General features: G+C 41.5%; 1 protein-coding gene across 1 annotated transcript in view; it reads left to right on the plus strand.

Moving 5' to 3' along the window:
- The window catches only part of PRMT5 (protein arginine methyltransferase 5), a 1,996,504-nt gene that overhangs the window by 1,523,416 nt on the left and 458,826 nt on the right, over positions 1-14,262 (plus strand). The gene's annotated exons all lie outside the window — the stretch shown is intronic.

The following is a 14,262-nucleotide window of genomic DNA, read 5'->3' on the forward strand; positions in this document are numbered from 1 at the left end:
AAACTGTGCTGTAGTTAAATAGGTGATCTTATGAAATACTCGATATGTGTTGTCCACTGCTTGGACACTGCGACACATAGTTTACATGGACTGTGTGAATTGTCCAAAAGTAGTAATTTGCCTATGTGCCTGTGTATAGTAAAGCTCTGATGTTTGTGTTTCACTGTTGCATTCATCACCTGTGGGTTATCCCTGTTGTGGCAGCCCTCATCCAGTCCGAATACCAGAGTCCATGTTTTTCTGCGTCGGCTGCTGTCGCTTGCTGACTGACAGCAGGTTGTCAGTGCTACTGTTTTTTCACCCGTGCAGCCTTTCAAGACATAAGTATTTCACAGTGCATTAGCACAGGTGTTGCCAGGAATGACTACGTTAAGGTAGAATTTGTAGCTGTTGCAGTATACACAAAATACAACTTTTGCTTCCCTGTAAACCCTTAGTTTGATGTGAAGCATGCAGCTTTTCAAAGTAATGCACTGCATTTTCTTGTCATGAATCTGTCAGCACTGCTGAGGTTTAGGTGTGTTCTAGCTTTTGTGCAGGTTAACAGGTACAGGTCTGCATGTAGTACAAAAAGACTTTTTTCATTAGTACTGATCAGCATGTTGCACAGTTAGGTTGTGCACCTATACATGGCAACAGGTCATAGCCAGGATTTCAGTGTCATTTGCTTGAGGACATCAATGCAGGCAGCGGTGGACGTTTTGAAAGCCCATGTCATAAGTAGTTCAGTAGCATCTGTGTTTTCATCCTTAGATGGTTACTGTGAGCCTCTGATTGAAACTGTTGTTTATTGTAAGTAGATATTTAGCATTTTCATGTTCTTTTATTATTTATTATTAAATAAGATTTAAACTTTTCATTGTCGGTGGTCTTTTTGAGAGTATTTTAACCTTTAAGAGTACTTAAATTTATTTGGTGACACTGGCCATTCTGAAAGCCTTGTTGCATTGGTCAAACACTACCATTTGTATTAGTATTAATTTTACTCAGTATAATTGGGTACCCTTTTAAGACCCTTAGAGTAGCTGGGTTTGGAGTGTCCTGTTAGCAGTATCTACCTTAAAGTCTGAGTAGAGGGGCATAGCTGGTAAATCTGAGCCAGCCTTTCCCGTGTGTGTGTGTGTGTGTGTGTGTGAAAATCAAATCTTAGAGTCTGTGTGTCAGCAACTTGACACAGGGTACTGGTTTCACAGTGAGGGTGGTAGATGACTTGCCTGGGACACACTGCTGAGGACTCAGCTGTACAGCTGTACCAGTGGGGAGTCTTATTGGGGGCCTGGAGAGATGGAGATCCACCCCCCTGACTGAGTGTGTTCCCTGTGTGCTCTTAAGGGGAAATTGTGCTTGATGCAGAGAGCTGCATCTGTAAATACTGTGTGCTTCTTTGTTCCTAGCGAAAGTCCCTCTTCAGTGTCAGTGTTGAGGAGTAAGGCTCGTTGATTACTGGCCCAGAGGAGGGGGCGTCACAATATTTTCAGAATGTTAGTATAAGCTGGCTTTGTGACCCCTTCTGAGAGGGTACATTGCCTTTGACTATGAAAGAACCACATAAATGTGATGGCTAAATTGCTCTTTGGCAGAGATTGTTCCCAAACAAAGGCTGTATCATTAATCTTTAGGAAGGTATCTTATAACTACATTTTGCTTTCATGTCACCTGCCCCAAAGAATTATACACACACACTGTAAATTCTGATATCCATTTGCTGCTGTCACATTACACATGCACTGCCCCTAGCAATCTCTGACATTTTTATGTGACACTGATTATGTAACAACCCTGTGCTTTCACTTACAGCATGCCTCCTTGTCTCCTCTGCAGAAAACAAACATCTGCCTTTTCAGTACACCTCTGCTGTTTGATGGCGAGTTACTTCTTTCTTCCTCATCACACTGCCAACATTTGCCATCTACATGAGGAAAAATTCTTTGGAGTCTACTCTGGGTATAAAAATACATATACAATCTCTTCCATTCAAAAATCCTAAATCCTTCTAGACTTAGTTGCATATTTGGGAGCTATACATATGTCCTCCCATTGTTTCCTTGTGAATTGTTTATCCAGTCTCTTTTCTCAATCTTTTCTAACCTCTTCTATTTGATTCCTATAGTTATCATGCATTATTTTATATGGGTTACTAATTATCTCTTTTTTAATAGCAGCACTTGTTCTAGAGTCAACTAAAAACTCTAACAGAGCAGGTCTTTCACTTAGGATTCCCCTATACCTCTCTCTCTCTGCTTATACTCTGATAATCGGTCGCTGATAGGGAAAGCAGTCGCTCACCTACAGGCCAAATGTCTTCTTGACCTCCTCCTATTCTGTTATCTTTCCCTCTCTAGTTATTTGCTCCCAATACCTTGTTTCCTCTGCCGGTTTTCTCCAGTAAATTCCAACCCCCTTGCCTGTTCTCTGTATCCCTAATTGCAGTCATCTCTATCAGCAGACTCTCCTTTCTCCATTCTCACATTGGCTTAGTTCTTAGGATACTTTCTGCTACTGTATGAATGTAGTATTTCTGCCTTTTTTAATTTCTCCAAATCTTTTGGGTTTTTAATACCATGATGGGAAATGGGCCCCATTCTTAAGTCAAAATATGATTAAAGTTCATGAAATTAGTATTGTTTCGTCTTTGATGACAGCCAAAAGTGCTCCGCAGCACTCACAATGTGCCCAGTAATGACGACTTCTGCAATTTGTACGGGATTACATGCATTGGTAACATATCTAAATATGATTGTAGATTCTTTTTTTATAAGACCCGTTGGTCCTACTACTATTGGAAATGTCTGGGTATCTTTCTTCCACATTGCTCTCATTTCTGTCTGCAGATCCTGATATTTTATGACTTTGTGTCTCTCTGTACTTAAGACACTGTAGTCACTGGGTGTGGCATTATCAATGATCAGGCCTACTTTTGTCTTCTTTTCATGGACCACTATATCCGGTTTTCTACCATCTATCTTTTGAACTGTTGGTAATGGGTGATCCCATGTGATGTAGACTTCATCCTTTTCTATGGTGCTTTGTGGCTCATGTTTCCAGCGTTTGTCAGCCACTTCAATACCATAATGTTTGCACAACCCCAGTGGAACAGTCTTGCCACATTATTATGCCCTTCAGTAATTCAGTCCTTCTGCCATTAGTATGTCACAACCAGCAACAAGGTGTGCGACAGTTTCCAATTCGTTTTTGCAAAACCTACATTTGTGCGTTTCTCCCACATGTTCTATGGACTTTGTAAGCTACCATGCATGTAGCCCACTATCATGCGCTGCCAGTACCTTTCATCTCTTGGATTGAATTCGCCTCTCCTTAACCATGCCTGCATTTGTTCCTGATCAACATGAGGTTCTTCCAAAAGTTTTCTATACTTGCAACTATATTTATGCATTTTTCACATTTCTTGCCTTCTCATCTGATCCTTCACCTTGTATTCTTTTTTTGTTTGTTTTTTTGGCACATTCAGTTGCTGCCTGATTTTTATCTACTTCTGGTGAGATTTCCATTCCTGCTTGATTCTGATATGCGTCTGCATGGTATTCTGTATGGCTGCTACTGTTTTCCTTAAGGATCTGCATTTAGAATCCCATTCTTTCTATTTCCTGAATTTTTCCTCTGCTTAATCATTATCTCTTTCCACTTTGAATTATAACTTTCTGCTTGTGTTATATATATGAGCCTTAACCATGTAGGTCTAAAATTTCCCTTCAAATCAGGTAATGCTTAACCACCTTAATCTTTTGGAAGGCTCAACGTATCCCCTTTTCCCCTCCTAGATCAAAATCCTTCAACTCTTTATTATTGTCCACAACTTCTCTAGTTGATAAAAATATGCCTGCCCTGTATATATAAATAATGGAAATAAAACACTTTCACTGCTTGCATCTTTCTAGCCATATTAAACCAGAGCATCCAGTTTCTGTTTTTGTATTTTTTGTTTAGTCTATACACACACATCCTTAGATGCTATAACAATCCTTTTAACCCATAATCCTAAATACTTCATTTTATCATGTCCCAATAAATATGGGTATTGCTGAACCAATTCATATGTAAATACATAGTTTACAGCCTCTTGTTTTGTCTGCAGTAGTTTTAGATCATGGAAAAAAAAATTGAAACTGTCTCAGAATATTTCACAACACCGAGATGTCCTTTTCCGGTTTTATCAGGTACAGAATAATACGGTATGCAAATAAAGCTGACTTTTTTGATTACCTTACCAATTATATCCTTGAATTTCTGAGTCCCTTATTTTCTTTGCCAGTGGCACTAAATATAGCCCAAATAACATAGGGGAAAGAGGGCACTCGTGCCTGGTTCCTCTATTCAGACACAAGTCGTCAGAAAGGAGCTGTCATAGTCATAAATAAATAACATTAAGAATTTTCCTTATATGCCTTTAGTCAGGAACAACACTTCAGGATGTGCAAACAGAAATTTTATTTTTACAGCGCTGGGAGACTGACTTCATAGCTGACGTCAAAATAGTCTCTCTGAACAGAGACAAACCACATTTTTCTTATCAAACCTAGTCGTGCACTTTCTTTAAGTTACAATGACTGTGTCGTATAGAAAACTTTGCAAATGTCCTCATCCCTCGTGATTTTTGCCTCAGACTTCACGTGAACACCTTCCTATACATGATTCACCTGCTTTCAAGGGGTCTTGGATGTTTCAAACCTACCCTAGCCAACAACGCACTCCTAGCCTGGAAGATTCAGGCTAACAAATTCCTTTTTTTTTGTAATAACTACATGCCTCACTTCATGCAACACGTACTATTCTCTCTTATTACATACTAAAAGAATACAGTTTAAAAGACAGCAACACTGTGGCTTATGAAGCTGTATTTTTCCCAGCCCAGCATGCAAATTATATTTGCTTTTTAACCATCATATTATAGCATCATTAATAAACTGAAATTAATATACATTTTAATAAGCTGGTCTTGTCCCATAACAGAACCCTCCCACTTAAATTTTTTGCCACCAGTCCCTCATATATTCTCCTAATTAACCTTATTGTATCAGGGAAGGCAAATTCTTCAGTTGCCCTGCTCTTAAAATCCCATCTTACTCTGTTGAATTCTTTGTCTGCATCAGTACCTACCAACAAGTGATATTTTCTTACATTCTGCTTCCCTCTGGATCATCATTGTTCTGTTAATGTCGGATGTGTGCCTTACTGTCACAAAACCACAGTGATCCTAATCTATCAGTTTTATCTTGACTGTTAATTGTTGAACCTCATAGGTTCACAGGTTCATAGATGTGTACTAGGCTAATGGCCCTGGAGCCTTTACAAGCCTAGCCCATAGGATTACCCTGGCATCGTGCCACCCGACCTTGGTTCCCAGTGCCTCTGTCGAGTAAAGTCACTGGCGTGATCTCTGGGGTGAAGTTTCTATTTCCCATCCACTCATCAAGATTTCTCTTGAATAGGGCCAATGGGGTGCTCTGCTTGACATGTATGGGAAGTCTATTCCATAGCATGGGCAGTCTCTGGGTTATGAACCTGTCCCTCCAGCATGTTGAGTCTGTCCATATAGGGCAAATGTTTAAGGCCTAGGATCCTCTATGTGAGGTACTTTTGCGGCCTCCCCAGTTGTTGCAGGTGTTTAGTGAGGTACATGCCAAATGGGGCATTATACTCAATGATTGGCCTAATGAGGGAATAGTAGAGGGAGACAATGACCTCTCTCTTCCTGGATGCAAAATAATTAGTAATGAGATGTGGCACATAGAAGGACTTTCTGACCACAGTGGAAATGTGGTGCTTAAAAGAGAGGTTGCTGCCAACCTGTGTTCCCAGATCTCTTATAACGCCTTCTGTGTTCAGTGGACTACCATCAATGTGGTAATTCATGGGAACCAGGTTTTCCTAAAGCGGATGACAACACATTTTTTTGGCATTGAGCTTAAGGCCATCATTCTGACACCAGTCGTTGTCTCAGTGAGGCCTTTCTGTAGGATGTCAATATCACTTGGGGAGTTAATAATAGCTAACTACTTGCAATCATCTGTGAACTTTGTCAGCCAGAGTCCCTTCGTGTTGGCCTGGACATCAGAGAAGTAGATACCAAACAGGAGAGGACCCAAGACCGAACCCTGTGGGACTCCACTTTTGACTGGTCTGCAGTCTGACTTGGAGTCAGCTACTTTCACACTGTGGGTTCTACCTGGGAGCCAGTTTGCAACCCACCTAGTGATATAGGGGTTAATGCCTAGCTTAGTGAGTTTTTCTATGATTCCTAAGTGGGGAATGGTATCAAAGGCCTTGGCCAGATCAAGGTAGGCTGTATGAACCTCCTTGCTTTCATCCACAGCTCTGGTGACTGACTCAAAGAAATTGACCAAGCTGAGCAGGCATGATCTACCCTTCACAAAACCAGACTGTGTGGGATCCAGAGTTTGGGGATTCCGTGTATCCTTGTTTATTAGGTCTATGATGATGCATTCCATAGCTTTGCATGTCAGACTTGCCAGGCTAATGGGGTGATAGTTCCCAGGGTCTGCAGTTGCTCCTCCTTTGTGGAGAGGGATGACTGTAGCAGTGTGCCATTCGGTAGGGACAAAGCCTGAGGTGAGGCTGTGATTGAACAGGGCACACAGGTGAGGTGCCAGTTCACTCTGTAGTTCATGTAGAACACAGCCAGGGATATTGTCAGGTCCCATAGAAGCTGTATTCTTGGCTTTGGACAGTGCTGTTTTTAACCTGTGCAGCAGTGTTACTGGGTGCCTGGCAGTCTACTGGTATTGTGACTGGTCCTTTTTGGGGGGGCTAAAGTTGGCACTGAATCTGTCGGCCAGTATATTGGCAATATCTGTTGGCTCAGTATAGGAGGTACCATTGTGCAGTAGCTCAGAGCAAAACTGGGTATTGCTGTGGAGATTCTTTATATTACTGTAGAAGGCCTTGTGGTTGTCTTTACTATCTGCTTCAATTCTGTTTTCATAGCTAGCTTTAGGGGATTTGATGAGGGATCTCAGTTTTTTGTTGAGGCTGATAAGGTTGTTTTTCCAGTCTTTGGACTTCACCTTATTCCGCATCAGTTTCCTCTTGTAGAGTTTATGGCAGGGGACCATCAGCTTGGCTACCTTTTTTTTTGGAGGAGAGCATCTTGGTTCTATTGAGTATGGCAAGATCCATGCATTTGTGTACTTGCCTGTACATTGCATGGGTGTATGATTTGGCGGTCATGCCACTATTCCCCATTTGAATGGGTGTCATGAAGTTGGCCACCTCTGTTTTTAGGAGCCCAAAGTTAGCTTTGGAGACGTTTTTCATGGTGGTTACCTTTGTGGGGGGTGGGGTGGGAGGGATGCGAATTTCCAAGGTGATTAGTTTGTGGTCGGATCTAACCATGAAGGAGTTGACTATTAGTGTAGAGCAACGGTCGCCCATGTTAGTAATGACCAGGTCAAGGATGTTGCTACCTGTAGTGGGGGTAAGAACAGGTCCAGGATATTGGAATTAATGAATTCTAGGAAATGTTGGGCAAGTGTATTGGTACATGAGTAGTTTCCCCGGTTAATGGAGGGGTAGTTGAAGTCACCCAGTATGAGACTGTTAGGTTGGACCCCAGTATACTCCACGGTGCTTAGGAACGTGGAGTGCGAGTCTTGGGACATGGTTGGGGACCTATAGCAGGCTACGACTTGAATCGCTGTCTTATCCAATGTTAGCTGCACCTGAAGTATCTCAGATGTGTTATGTTGGGCTACCAGTGTGGAGGTGTCCACATCCTTTATGAATATGGAAACACCATGGCCTTTGGAGCTTCGGTCCAAGTTCTGGGGCAGAAAGGTGTGGAATGAGTTTATATCCTGGTAGTGCAGGGATGCTTTCTGCTGCCTCGAACCAGGCTTCTGTTACGGCACAAATGTTGATGTTCTCCATTTTAAGGAGTGCTTCAAGCAAGTGCATTTTGAGATTTAGGCTTCTAGCATTGAGCAGCATGACCCTCACATTGCATTTGTTTGTAGCTGTTAAAGTGGTAATGTGGTCTTTGGAACACCGCCTAAAAAGGCACTATATGGGTGGCAAGAGCCTTGGCCACTATCCGGAAGCTCAGGGGTGGCAGATGCAGGCCATCTCTGGCAAAGCATTGAGGTCTGTCAATCATGTCATCCCAGGCAGACAGATACTGGATCCCCTTAGAATGTCACCAGAAACTTAGCCTGTTGTTGAAATCAGTCATTTTCTGCTTATACTGTGGTACCATTCTGGGTGATGGTAGGATGCTGCTCATGGCTAGGGTCATACCTGCCTGGGCTACATAATCCGAGAGCTCCTCCATGTCTCTTTTAATGTAGTCCAGGGAGGTACATCTCAGGTCATTCACACCCACATGTACAATGATAGAGTCATATTTGTAGCTGTTGTTGGGGGACCCAAGTGCATGCATTATGTGGCAGATCCTGGCGCCTGACAGGCAGCTGACTGTTACTTTCTCCTTATTCAACCTAGTGAGTGGGATATCAGTGTGCATCACTGTTGAGTCACCTATAACTAGTGTGTTGGGCATGCTGTTTTGCCTTAGTGGCTTTGGTTGAGTGGCACACTATTTAGGAGAGCTGTGTGTCTCGTGATTAGTGTTGTATTGTGGTGGTCAAATACGTTTCTACCTTGGAGGTCTCTGCTGTTTGGGTAGACTTTTATTGAGAGTCTCTGAGAAGGTGAGTGTGTGGTTTGTGTTTTTGTGAAGGCAGTGCTGTGGTCTGTGTTTTTGTGAAGGCAGTGCTGGTGTGTGTTCTGGAGGGCTGTGTGTTCCATGTGGTATGGTGCAAGTGTTCACTTTCTCCTCTTGACCAACTATTCTGGTCTTGACTGGAGAGTGCGTGGCTTCCAATTTGGATATATAAGTGCATCTCTCGCAAGTCTGAGTGCTGGGAGGTAAGAGGAGAGGGTTGTCAGTGTACATGAGGCAGTTGCTACATTGCCTCAGGATGCCCAAGTTCACCAGGTTAATAGGAGAAAGCACAACAAACTGACCGTTAGACATGCCTGGAGGGGTGGGCATTAGTAATAAGTACTGGGACTGTCTCCTTGTAGAAAGTTTAGTGCTGGTAGCACTTCTGTTTGCTACAATAATTGCTACAAGAAGTCTGGTAAAGTGTTAGACTAATAAGCTAGTAAACATGTAGGAAAGGAGAGAACTAGCAGATCTAAGGGAAAAATTGAAGAGCAGACTGTGGCACTGCTCAGAAGCTTACAAACTGTCCTGGATACCTCTGTCCTTGGTATAGTTAAGTCTTCCATAAATATTTCCATTTGAACTTTTTCCTTTTTCCTACATTCCTCTGCTTTATACAAATGTTCATAAAACTTCCAAAATATATCTCTAGGATCTCTGGTTATTTTTCTTGTTTATAGGCTCCTTAAGTTTGGCAACAACCCTTTCTACTTTCCTTTGCCTAAGTCATTCTGTTAAGAGTTTTTGTGCTGTGGAGTTAACAAAAACAGTTGCTTGATATCAATCTTTCTAAGCTCATGCATATTATCCACATACTCCCTTATTTTTCGCTTTAGCATTTTGCAGTTGCAGCTGTTCTTGTTTTTTGAGATTTGCAATACTTTAACCTTTGTTAGCCCCTCTAAATAATTACTTCATAACCATATATTTTTCTGCTATGTCTACCCTATGTTAAACTCCATTTTCATTTAATCCCACTCACTAGTTATTACTTCTATCTTCCCTAATAGTTTTCAAATAATTTCCACTACCCATTCTTTAAATTCCTCTCTCTTTAACGGATAGGTGGGGAAGTGCCAGTGTCTCATTTTTACGTAATTACCCTGCAATTTTATCTTGCTTATTGGGACATGATCTGAAGTAGTTATTGAATGTGTGCCGAAGCTTTCATTTAAATGCACACATTCCTATGAAATATAATTTCTTTGTGGTCTATCCCAGTTGTTGTAACCTGAGGAATAATATGGTAAATTCTCTGAGTTCCTACTACTGAATTCTTGTCTTTCATATTAAATATTTTCATAAATTTCTTCAAATGTTTACCTTCTTTTGTTATATTTTCTTTTCTAGATTTCTGGATACATCCTCACTGTTGCAAATCAAGTTCCAGTCCCCACCTGTAAGTGATATACCCTGCTGAAAGCTGACTTTCTCCCCAAATTTTCTTAAGCTCCATAATGGCAGTTTTAGGTGGAATATAAATATATGCCAGCTTAATCCTCTTACAATGCCTGTACCCCTTACTACTACAAATCTACCATTACTGTCTTTTTTCCTTTTCTGTCAGTATTGGAGCTTCTATGTCAATTAGTGTAAGTGCTTACGTTTTCCTTTGTCCTTGATATCCTGTTAAATATCCATCCCGAAATCCTATCTTTATCAAATTCGCATGCTCACTTTTTTTCCGAATGTGTCTGCTGTAGCATTGCTGTTTGCACTCTGTTTTTCTTAGTATAATTCATTAGTCGTACTTTTGAATATACCTGTGAGGCTATTCACATTCCAAAATAATATGTTTAGTGTTGCCATTATGAAAATAAGTTATTGTTCTTACCAGTTATATATGACAGCTGTTTTTAAATGTGTCTTTCCATCTTTTGTGTTACATGCATCTGTTAATGTTTGGGGCAGGTTGATTTCTTTTACAGTTTTTTGTCATTTCTGTTTGAACCTGTCATACTTTACAAGCCTTTTTGTTTTGGTGAAAACCCTCAAACAAAAAAAAAAAACAGACGCCTCCAAACCCTATTAATTTAAAACAAACACACAAAACTATGTACATTGCATACACAGGCAAAACTTAACCTAACATTTAAGTTATCCATGCTAAGGCCCAGGTTACAGCTGTGCTGCTATGTACACAAACTGCTGTCTGTTGTCTTATTTTCATCCCCCTCCCAGATGTGAAGCATTTATTTGCTAAAGAAAAACTTTTCTTTGCATTCATTGTCCTCTTATTTACTTGCTTATACACACACAAAATGTTATTAGATTAAGCCAAAGGCTTTAATCCAGACATTCATCTATGCAAATGAGAGGACATAACTCTGTATATATTATAATCTGTTCACTTTACACCTTATCTCCCAACTCAGCAACTCAAGATTATGGCATATTAACTTAAACCTACTTTTGTCCAACTTTTCTTCTGTGTTTACACTGTAATTCATACATTTAAGACTGTAAAAGAAGAAAAAGACACTTGTTTACTCTAGTATTTTTATCACATACAACAATAACTGAAAATTCTTTACTTTATAACCGTGCAATTTTTGACATGAAATATCCCATATGAATACTGTTAAGAACAAAAATTAGTTTTACTTACTTTTCTTTTTTTTCCCTTCTTCCCTTCATTGTTTTTCCAAACATTTATGACATGAAGTGGAGCATACACAGTTCAGTCTCCAGTTTATCAAAGTCAACAAAAGTGCAAGCTTTCCGCTTATTCCTGTAAAGCCATATTATACAAATTTGAGTGATGCTTTATAGTCTCACATTTATTCACTAAGTTCAATGTTGCTGGTCTTCTTCCTGTTAACCTTCATCTCCCAACCTCAGACTCCAGTTGAAGTCCAAGGTACTCTCCCTTCTTGTCAGCATCTGTGCTTTTTTTTCTTTCTCTCAAACATTTTCCTTTAGAACGTTGTAAAAGGTTTCACTTGCAAAGTGTATTTATGAGCTTTATTATCAGAAGAATGAGAAGCAGAGTTTCCTTGTTTGACGGCTCACTTTTTGCTGGACAAACATTTGTATTCCCTCTTACCCTGTTCTACATCAACAAAATGACTTTAATCCTCCAGAAAAAAAAATATTCTGAAGACAGCTGGATACAGCAGCTTCAATCTCACACCTGCCTCTCCGCATTCCCTGATTGCTGGGATAAATTTGCCTCTCTTCTGCATGGCGTACAATGAATAATCATTTTCCACAAATGCTCTACTGCCTGCAGTTTTTTTATATTTTGCCCTTCTGCCACTGTTTTATCAGGATCAATTATTTCTGCTGATATGATTGTATCTTTATTAATGCAGGTTTTGGCTGCTTTCTCATGACCAGGTTTGGTGCATACGCATGATGTTCATAGGTTCATACTAGGCTATCTGCCCTAGGGCATTTGTAAGCCTAGCCAGAGTGTGTTTGGCTTTCGCCACCCATTTTAAATTAATTTTGCTATGCCTTTTTTTGAGGTTAGTATACTGTGCCTCTGTCTAACAGTGACACAGAAGTGATAGCCGGGGTAAACCTACGATCTCCCATCCACTCATCAAGATTCCTCTTGAAGAGAGTCAATGTGGGACTCTGCCTAACCTGGACTGGGATTTTATTCCAGAGTGAAGGGAGCCTCTGGGTTATGAATCTGTCCCTCCAGCATGTCCTATTTATTTCAGTGCTGAGGTTCAAGTCTCTCGAGCGCATAGCTCGATGAGATTTGGATTTTCTGAGGTGCAGCATGTCCATTAATTCCGGGTTGGACATGGCTTTATACGTCAGGCACAGATCACCTCTGAGCAGGCGGTATGCCACCGAGTAGAGCTGGAGTTTCTTTAACCGGGCAGCATATGGCATCTGTTTGAGCCCTTTGATCCTCTTGGTGAGGTACTTTTGGGGGTCTTTCCAGTTGCTGCAGGTGTCTGGTAAGGTACATCCCAAAAGGGGCATTGTACTCAATTATGGGCCTGATGAGGGATGAGTAAAGCGGTACGATGACCTCCCCTGATCTAGATGTGAATCCCTTCATGATTAGGTGGGCTATATAAAATGTTTTTCTAACCACTTTGGCCACATGGTTGTCAAATGAGAGATTGCTATCAACTTGGGTCCCCAGGTCCCTAATGACTTTTTCTGTACTTAATGGATTACCACCTATGTGGTAATTTGTGGGCACTTTGTTTTTGCCAGAGGGGATGACTATACACTTTTTGGCGTTTAGCTTGAGGCCATGGCTCTGGCACCAGTTGTCTGTTTCTATGAGGCCCTTTTGATGGATGCTTGTGTCGGCTGGAGAGTTGATTATGGCGCCCAGTTTGCAGTCATCTGCGAACCTGGTCAGCCACAGTCCTTCCGTGTTGGCCTGTACCGCCGAGAAATATATGCCGAACAAGAGAGGTCCCAGGACTGAGCCTTGTTGGACGCCACTTGTAACTGGTTTGGAGTCTGACATGGCTCCAGCAATTCTAACCATGTGGGTTCTGTCCTTGAGCCAGTTTGCAACACATCTAGTGACATAGGGGTTTATATTTAAGCTGGTGAGCTTATCTATAATGCCCGAGTGGGGTATTGTATCGAAGGCTTTTGCGCGGTCCAGGTAGGCTGTGTGGACCACCTTCCCCTCGTCAATGGCCTTGGTGACTGTTTCAAAGAAATCGACCAGGTTTAAGAGGCAGGATCTGCCCTTAACAAAGCCAAACTGGGTAGGATCCAGTGTCTGTAGGTCCCCAATATCTTTATTTATGAGGTCCATGATGATCCTTTCCATAGCTTTGCAGAGCAAGCTAGTCAGGCTTATGGGGCAATAGTTTCCAGGATCCGTTGAGGCACCACCTTTGTGAAGAGGGACCACTGTTGCTGTACGCCACTCTTTGGGTACATATCCTGTAGTAAGGCTAAGATTGAACAGTAGTTTTATGTTTGGGTTTAGCTCTTCTTGGAGTTCATGTAGGACGCAGCCTGGGACACCATCTGGTCCCATTGATGCTGTGTTTTTTGCTTTGGAGAGGGCGGCTCTTACCTGAGCATCTGAGATGTCAGGGGGGCAGCACTCTGTTGGGATAGATATGTGCCCTTTTGGTGGGGAGAGGGGGGAGAAGTTTGCACTGAACCTGTCAGCTAGGATGTTGGCAATGTCTGTGGGCTCGGTGTATTTTTTGTCATTTTGGACTAATTCTGAGCATATCTGGGAATTCCCACCCAGGTTCCTAACATAACTTGTGATTATCCTTAGTGTCCTGTACAATTTTTCTCTCGAAGCTGGCCTTAGACGATTTTATGAGTGCCCGTAGTTTTTTGCTAATACTGATCAGAGATGCCTTCCCTTTTTGGGATTTTGCTCTATCATGTAGTAGCTTCCTCCTTCTATTGTATAGTTTGTTTATGGCTGGGGACGTCTGCCTTTGGAGGATTGGGTCTAGATTTGATGAATATGAGTATACACGAATATACCCATAATAGTTTATCATTGGGAGATTTAGGATATGGTGTGCAAGAAACACCTTCTAACTATACACGTATTGAGGAAGATGTTGTAGGACAGACAGTGGATTCAGGGGGTGGCACAACAG

The sequence above is a fragment of the Protopterus annectens genome, chromosome 16.part0 (assembly GCF_019279795.1).
Source record: "Protopterus annectens isolate FY-2018-M chromosome 16.part0, PAN1.0, whole genome shotgun sequence".
Taxonomy (NCBI): Eukaryota; Metazoa; Chordata; order Ceratodontiformes; family Protopteridae; genus Protopterus; species Protopterus annectens.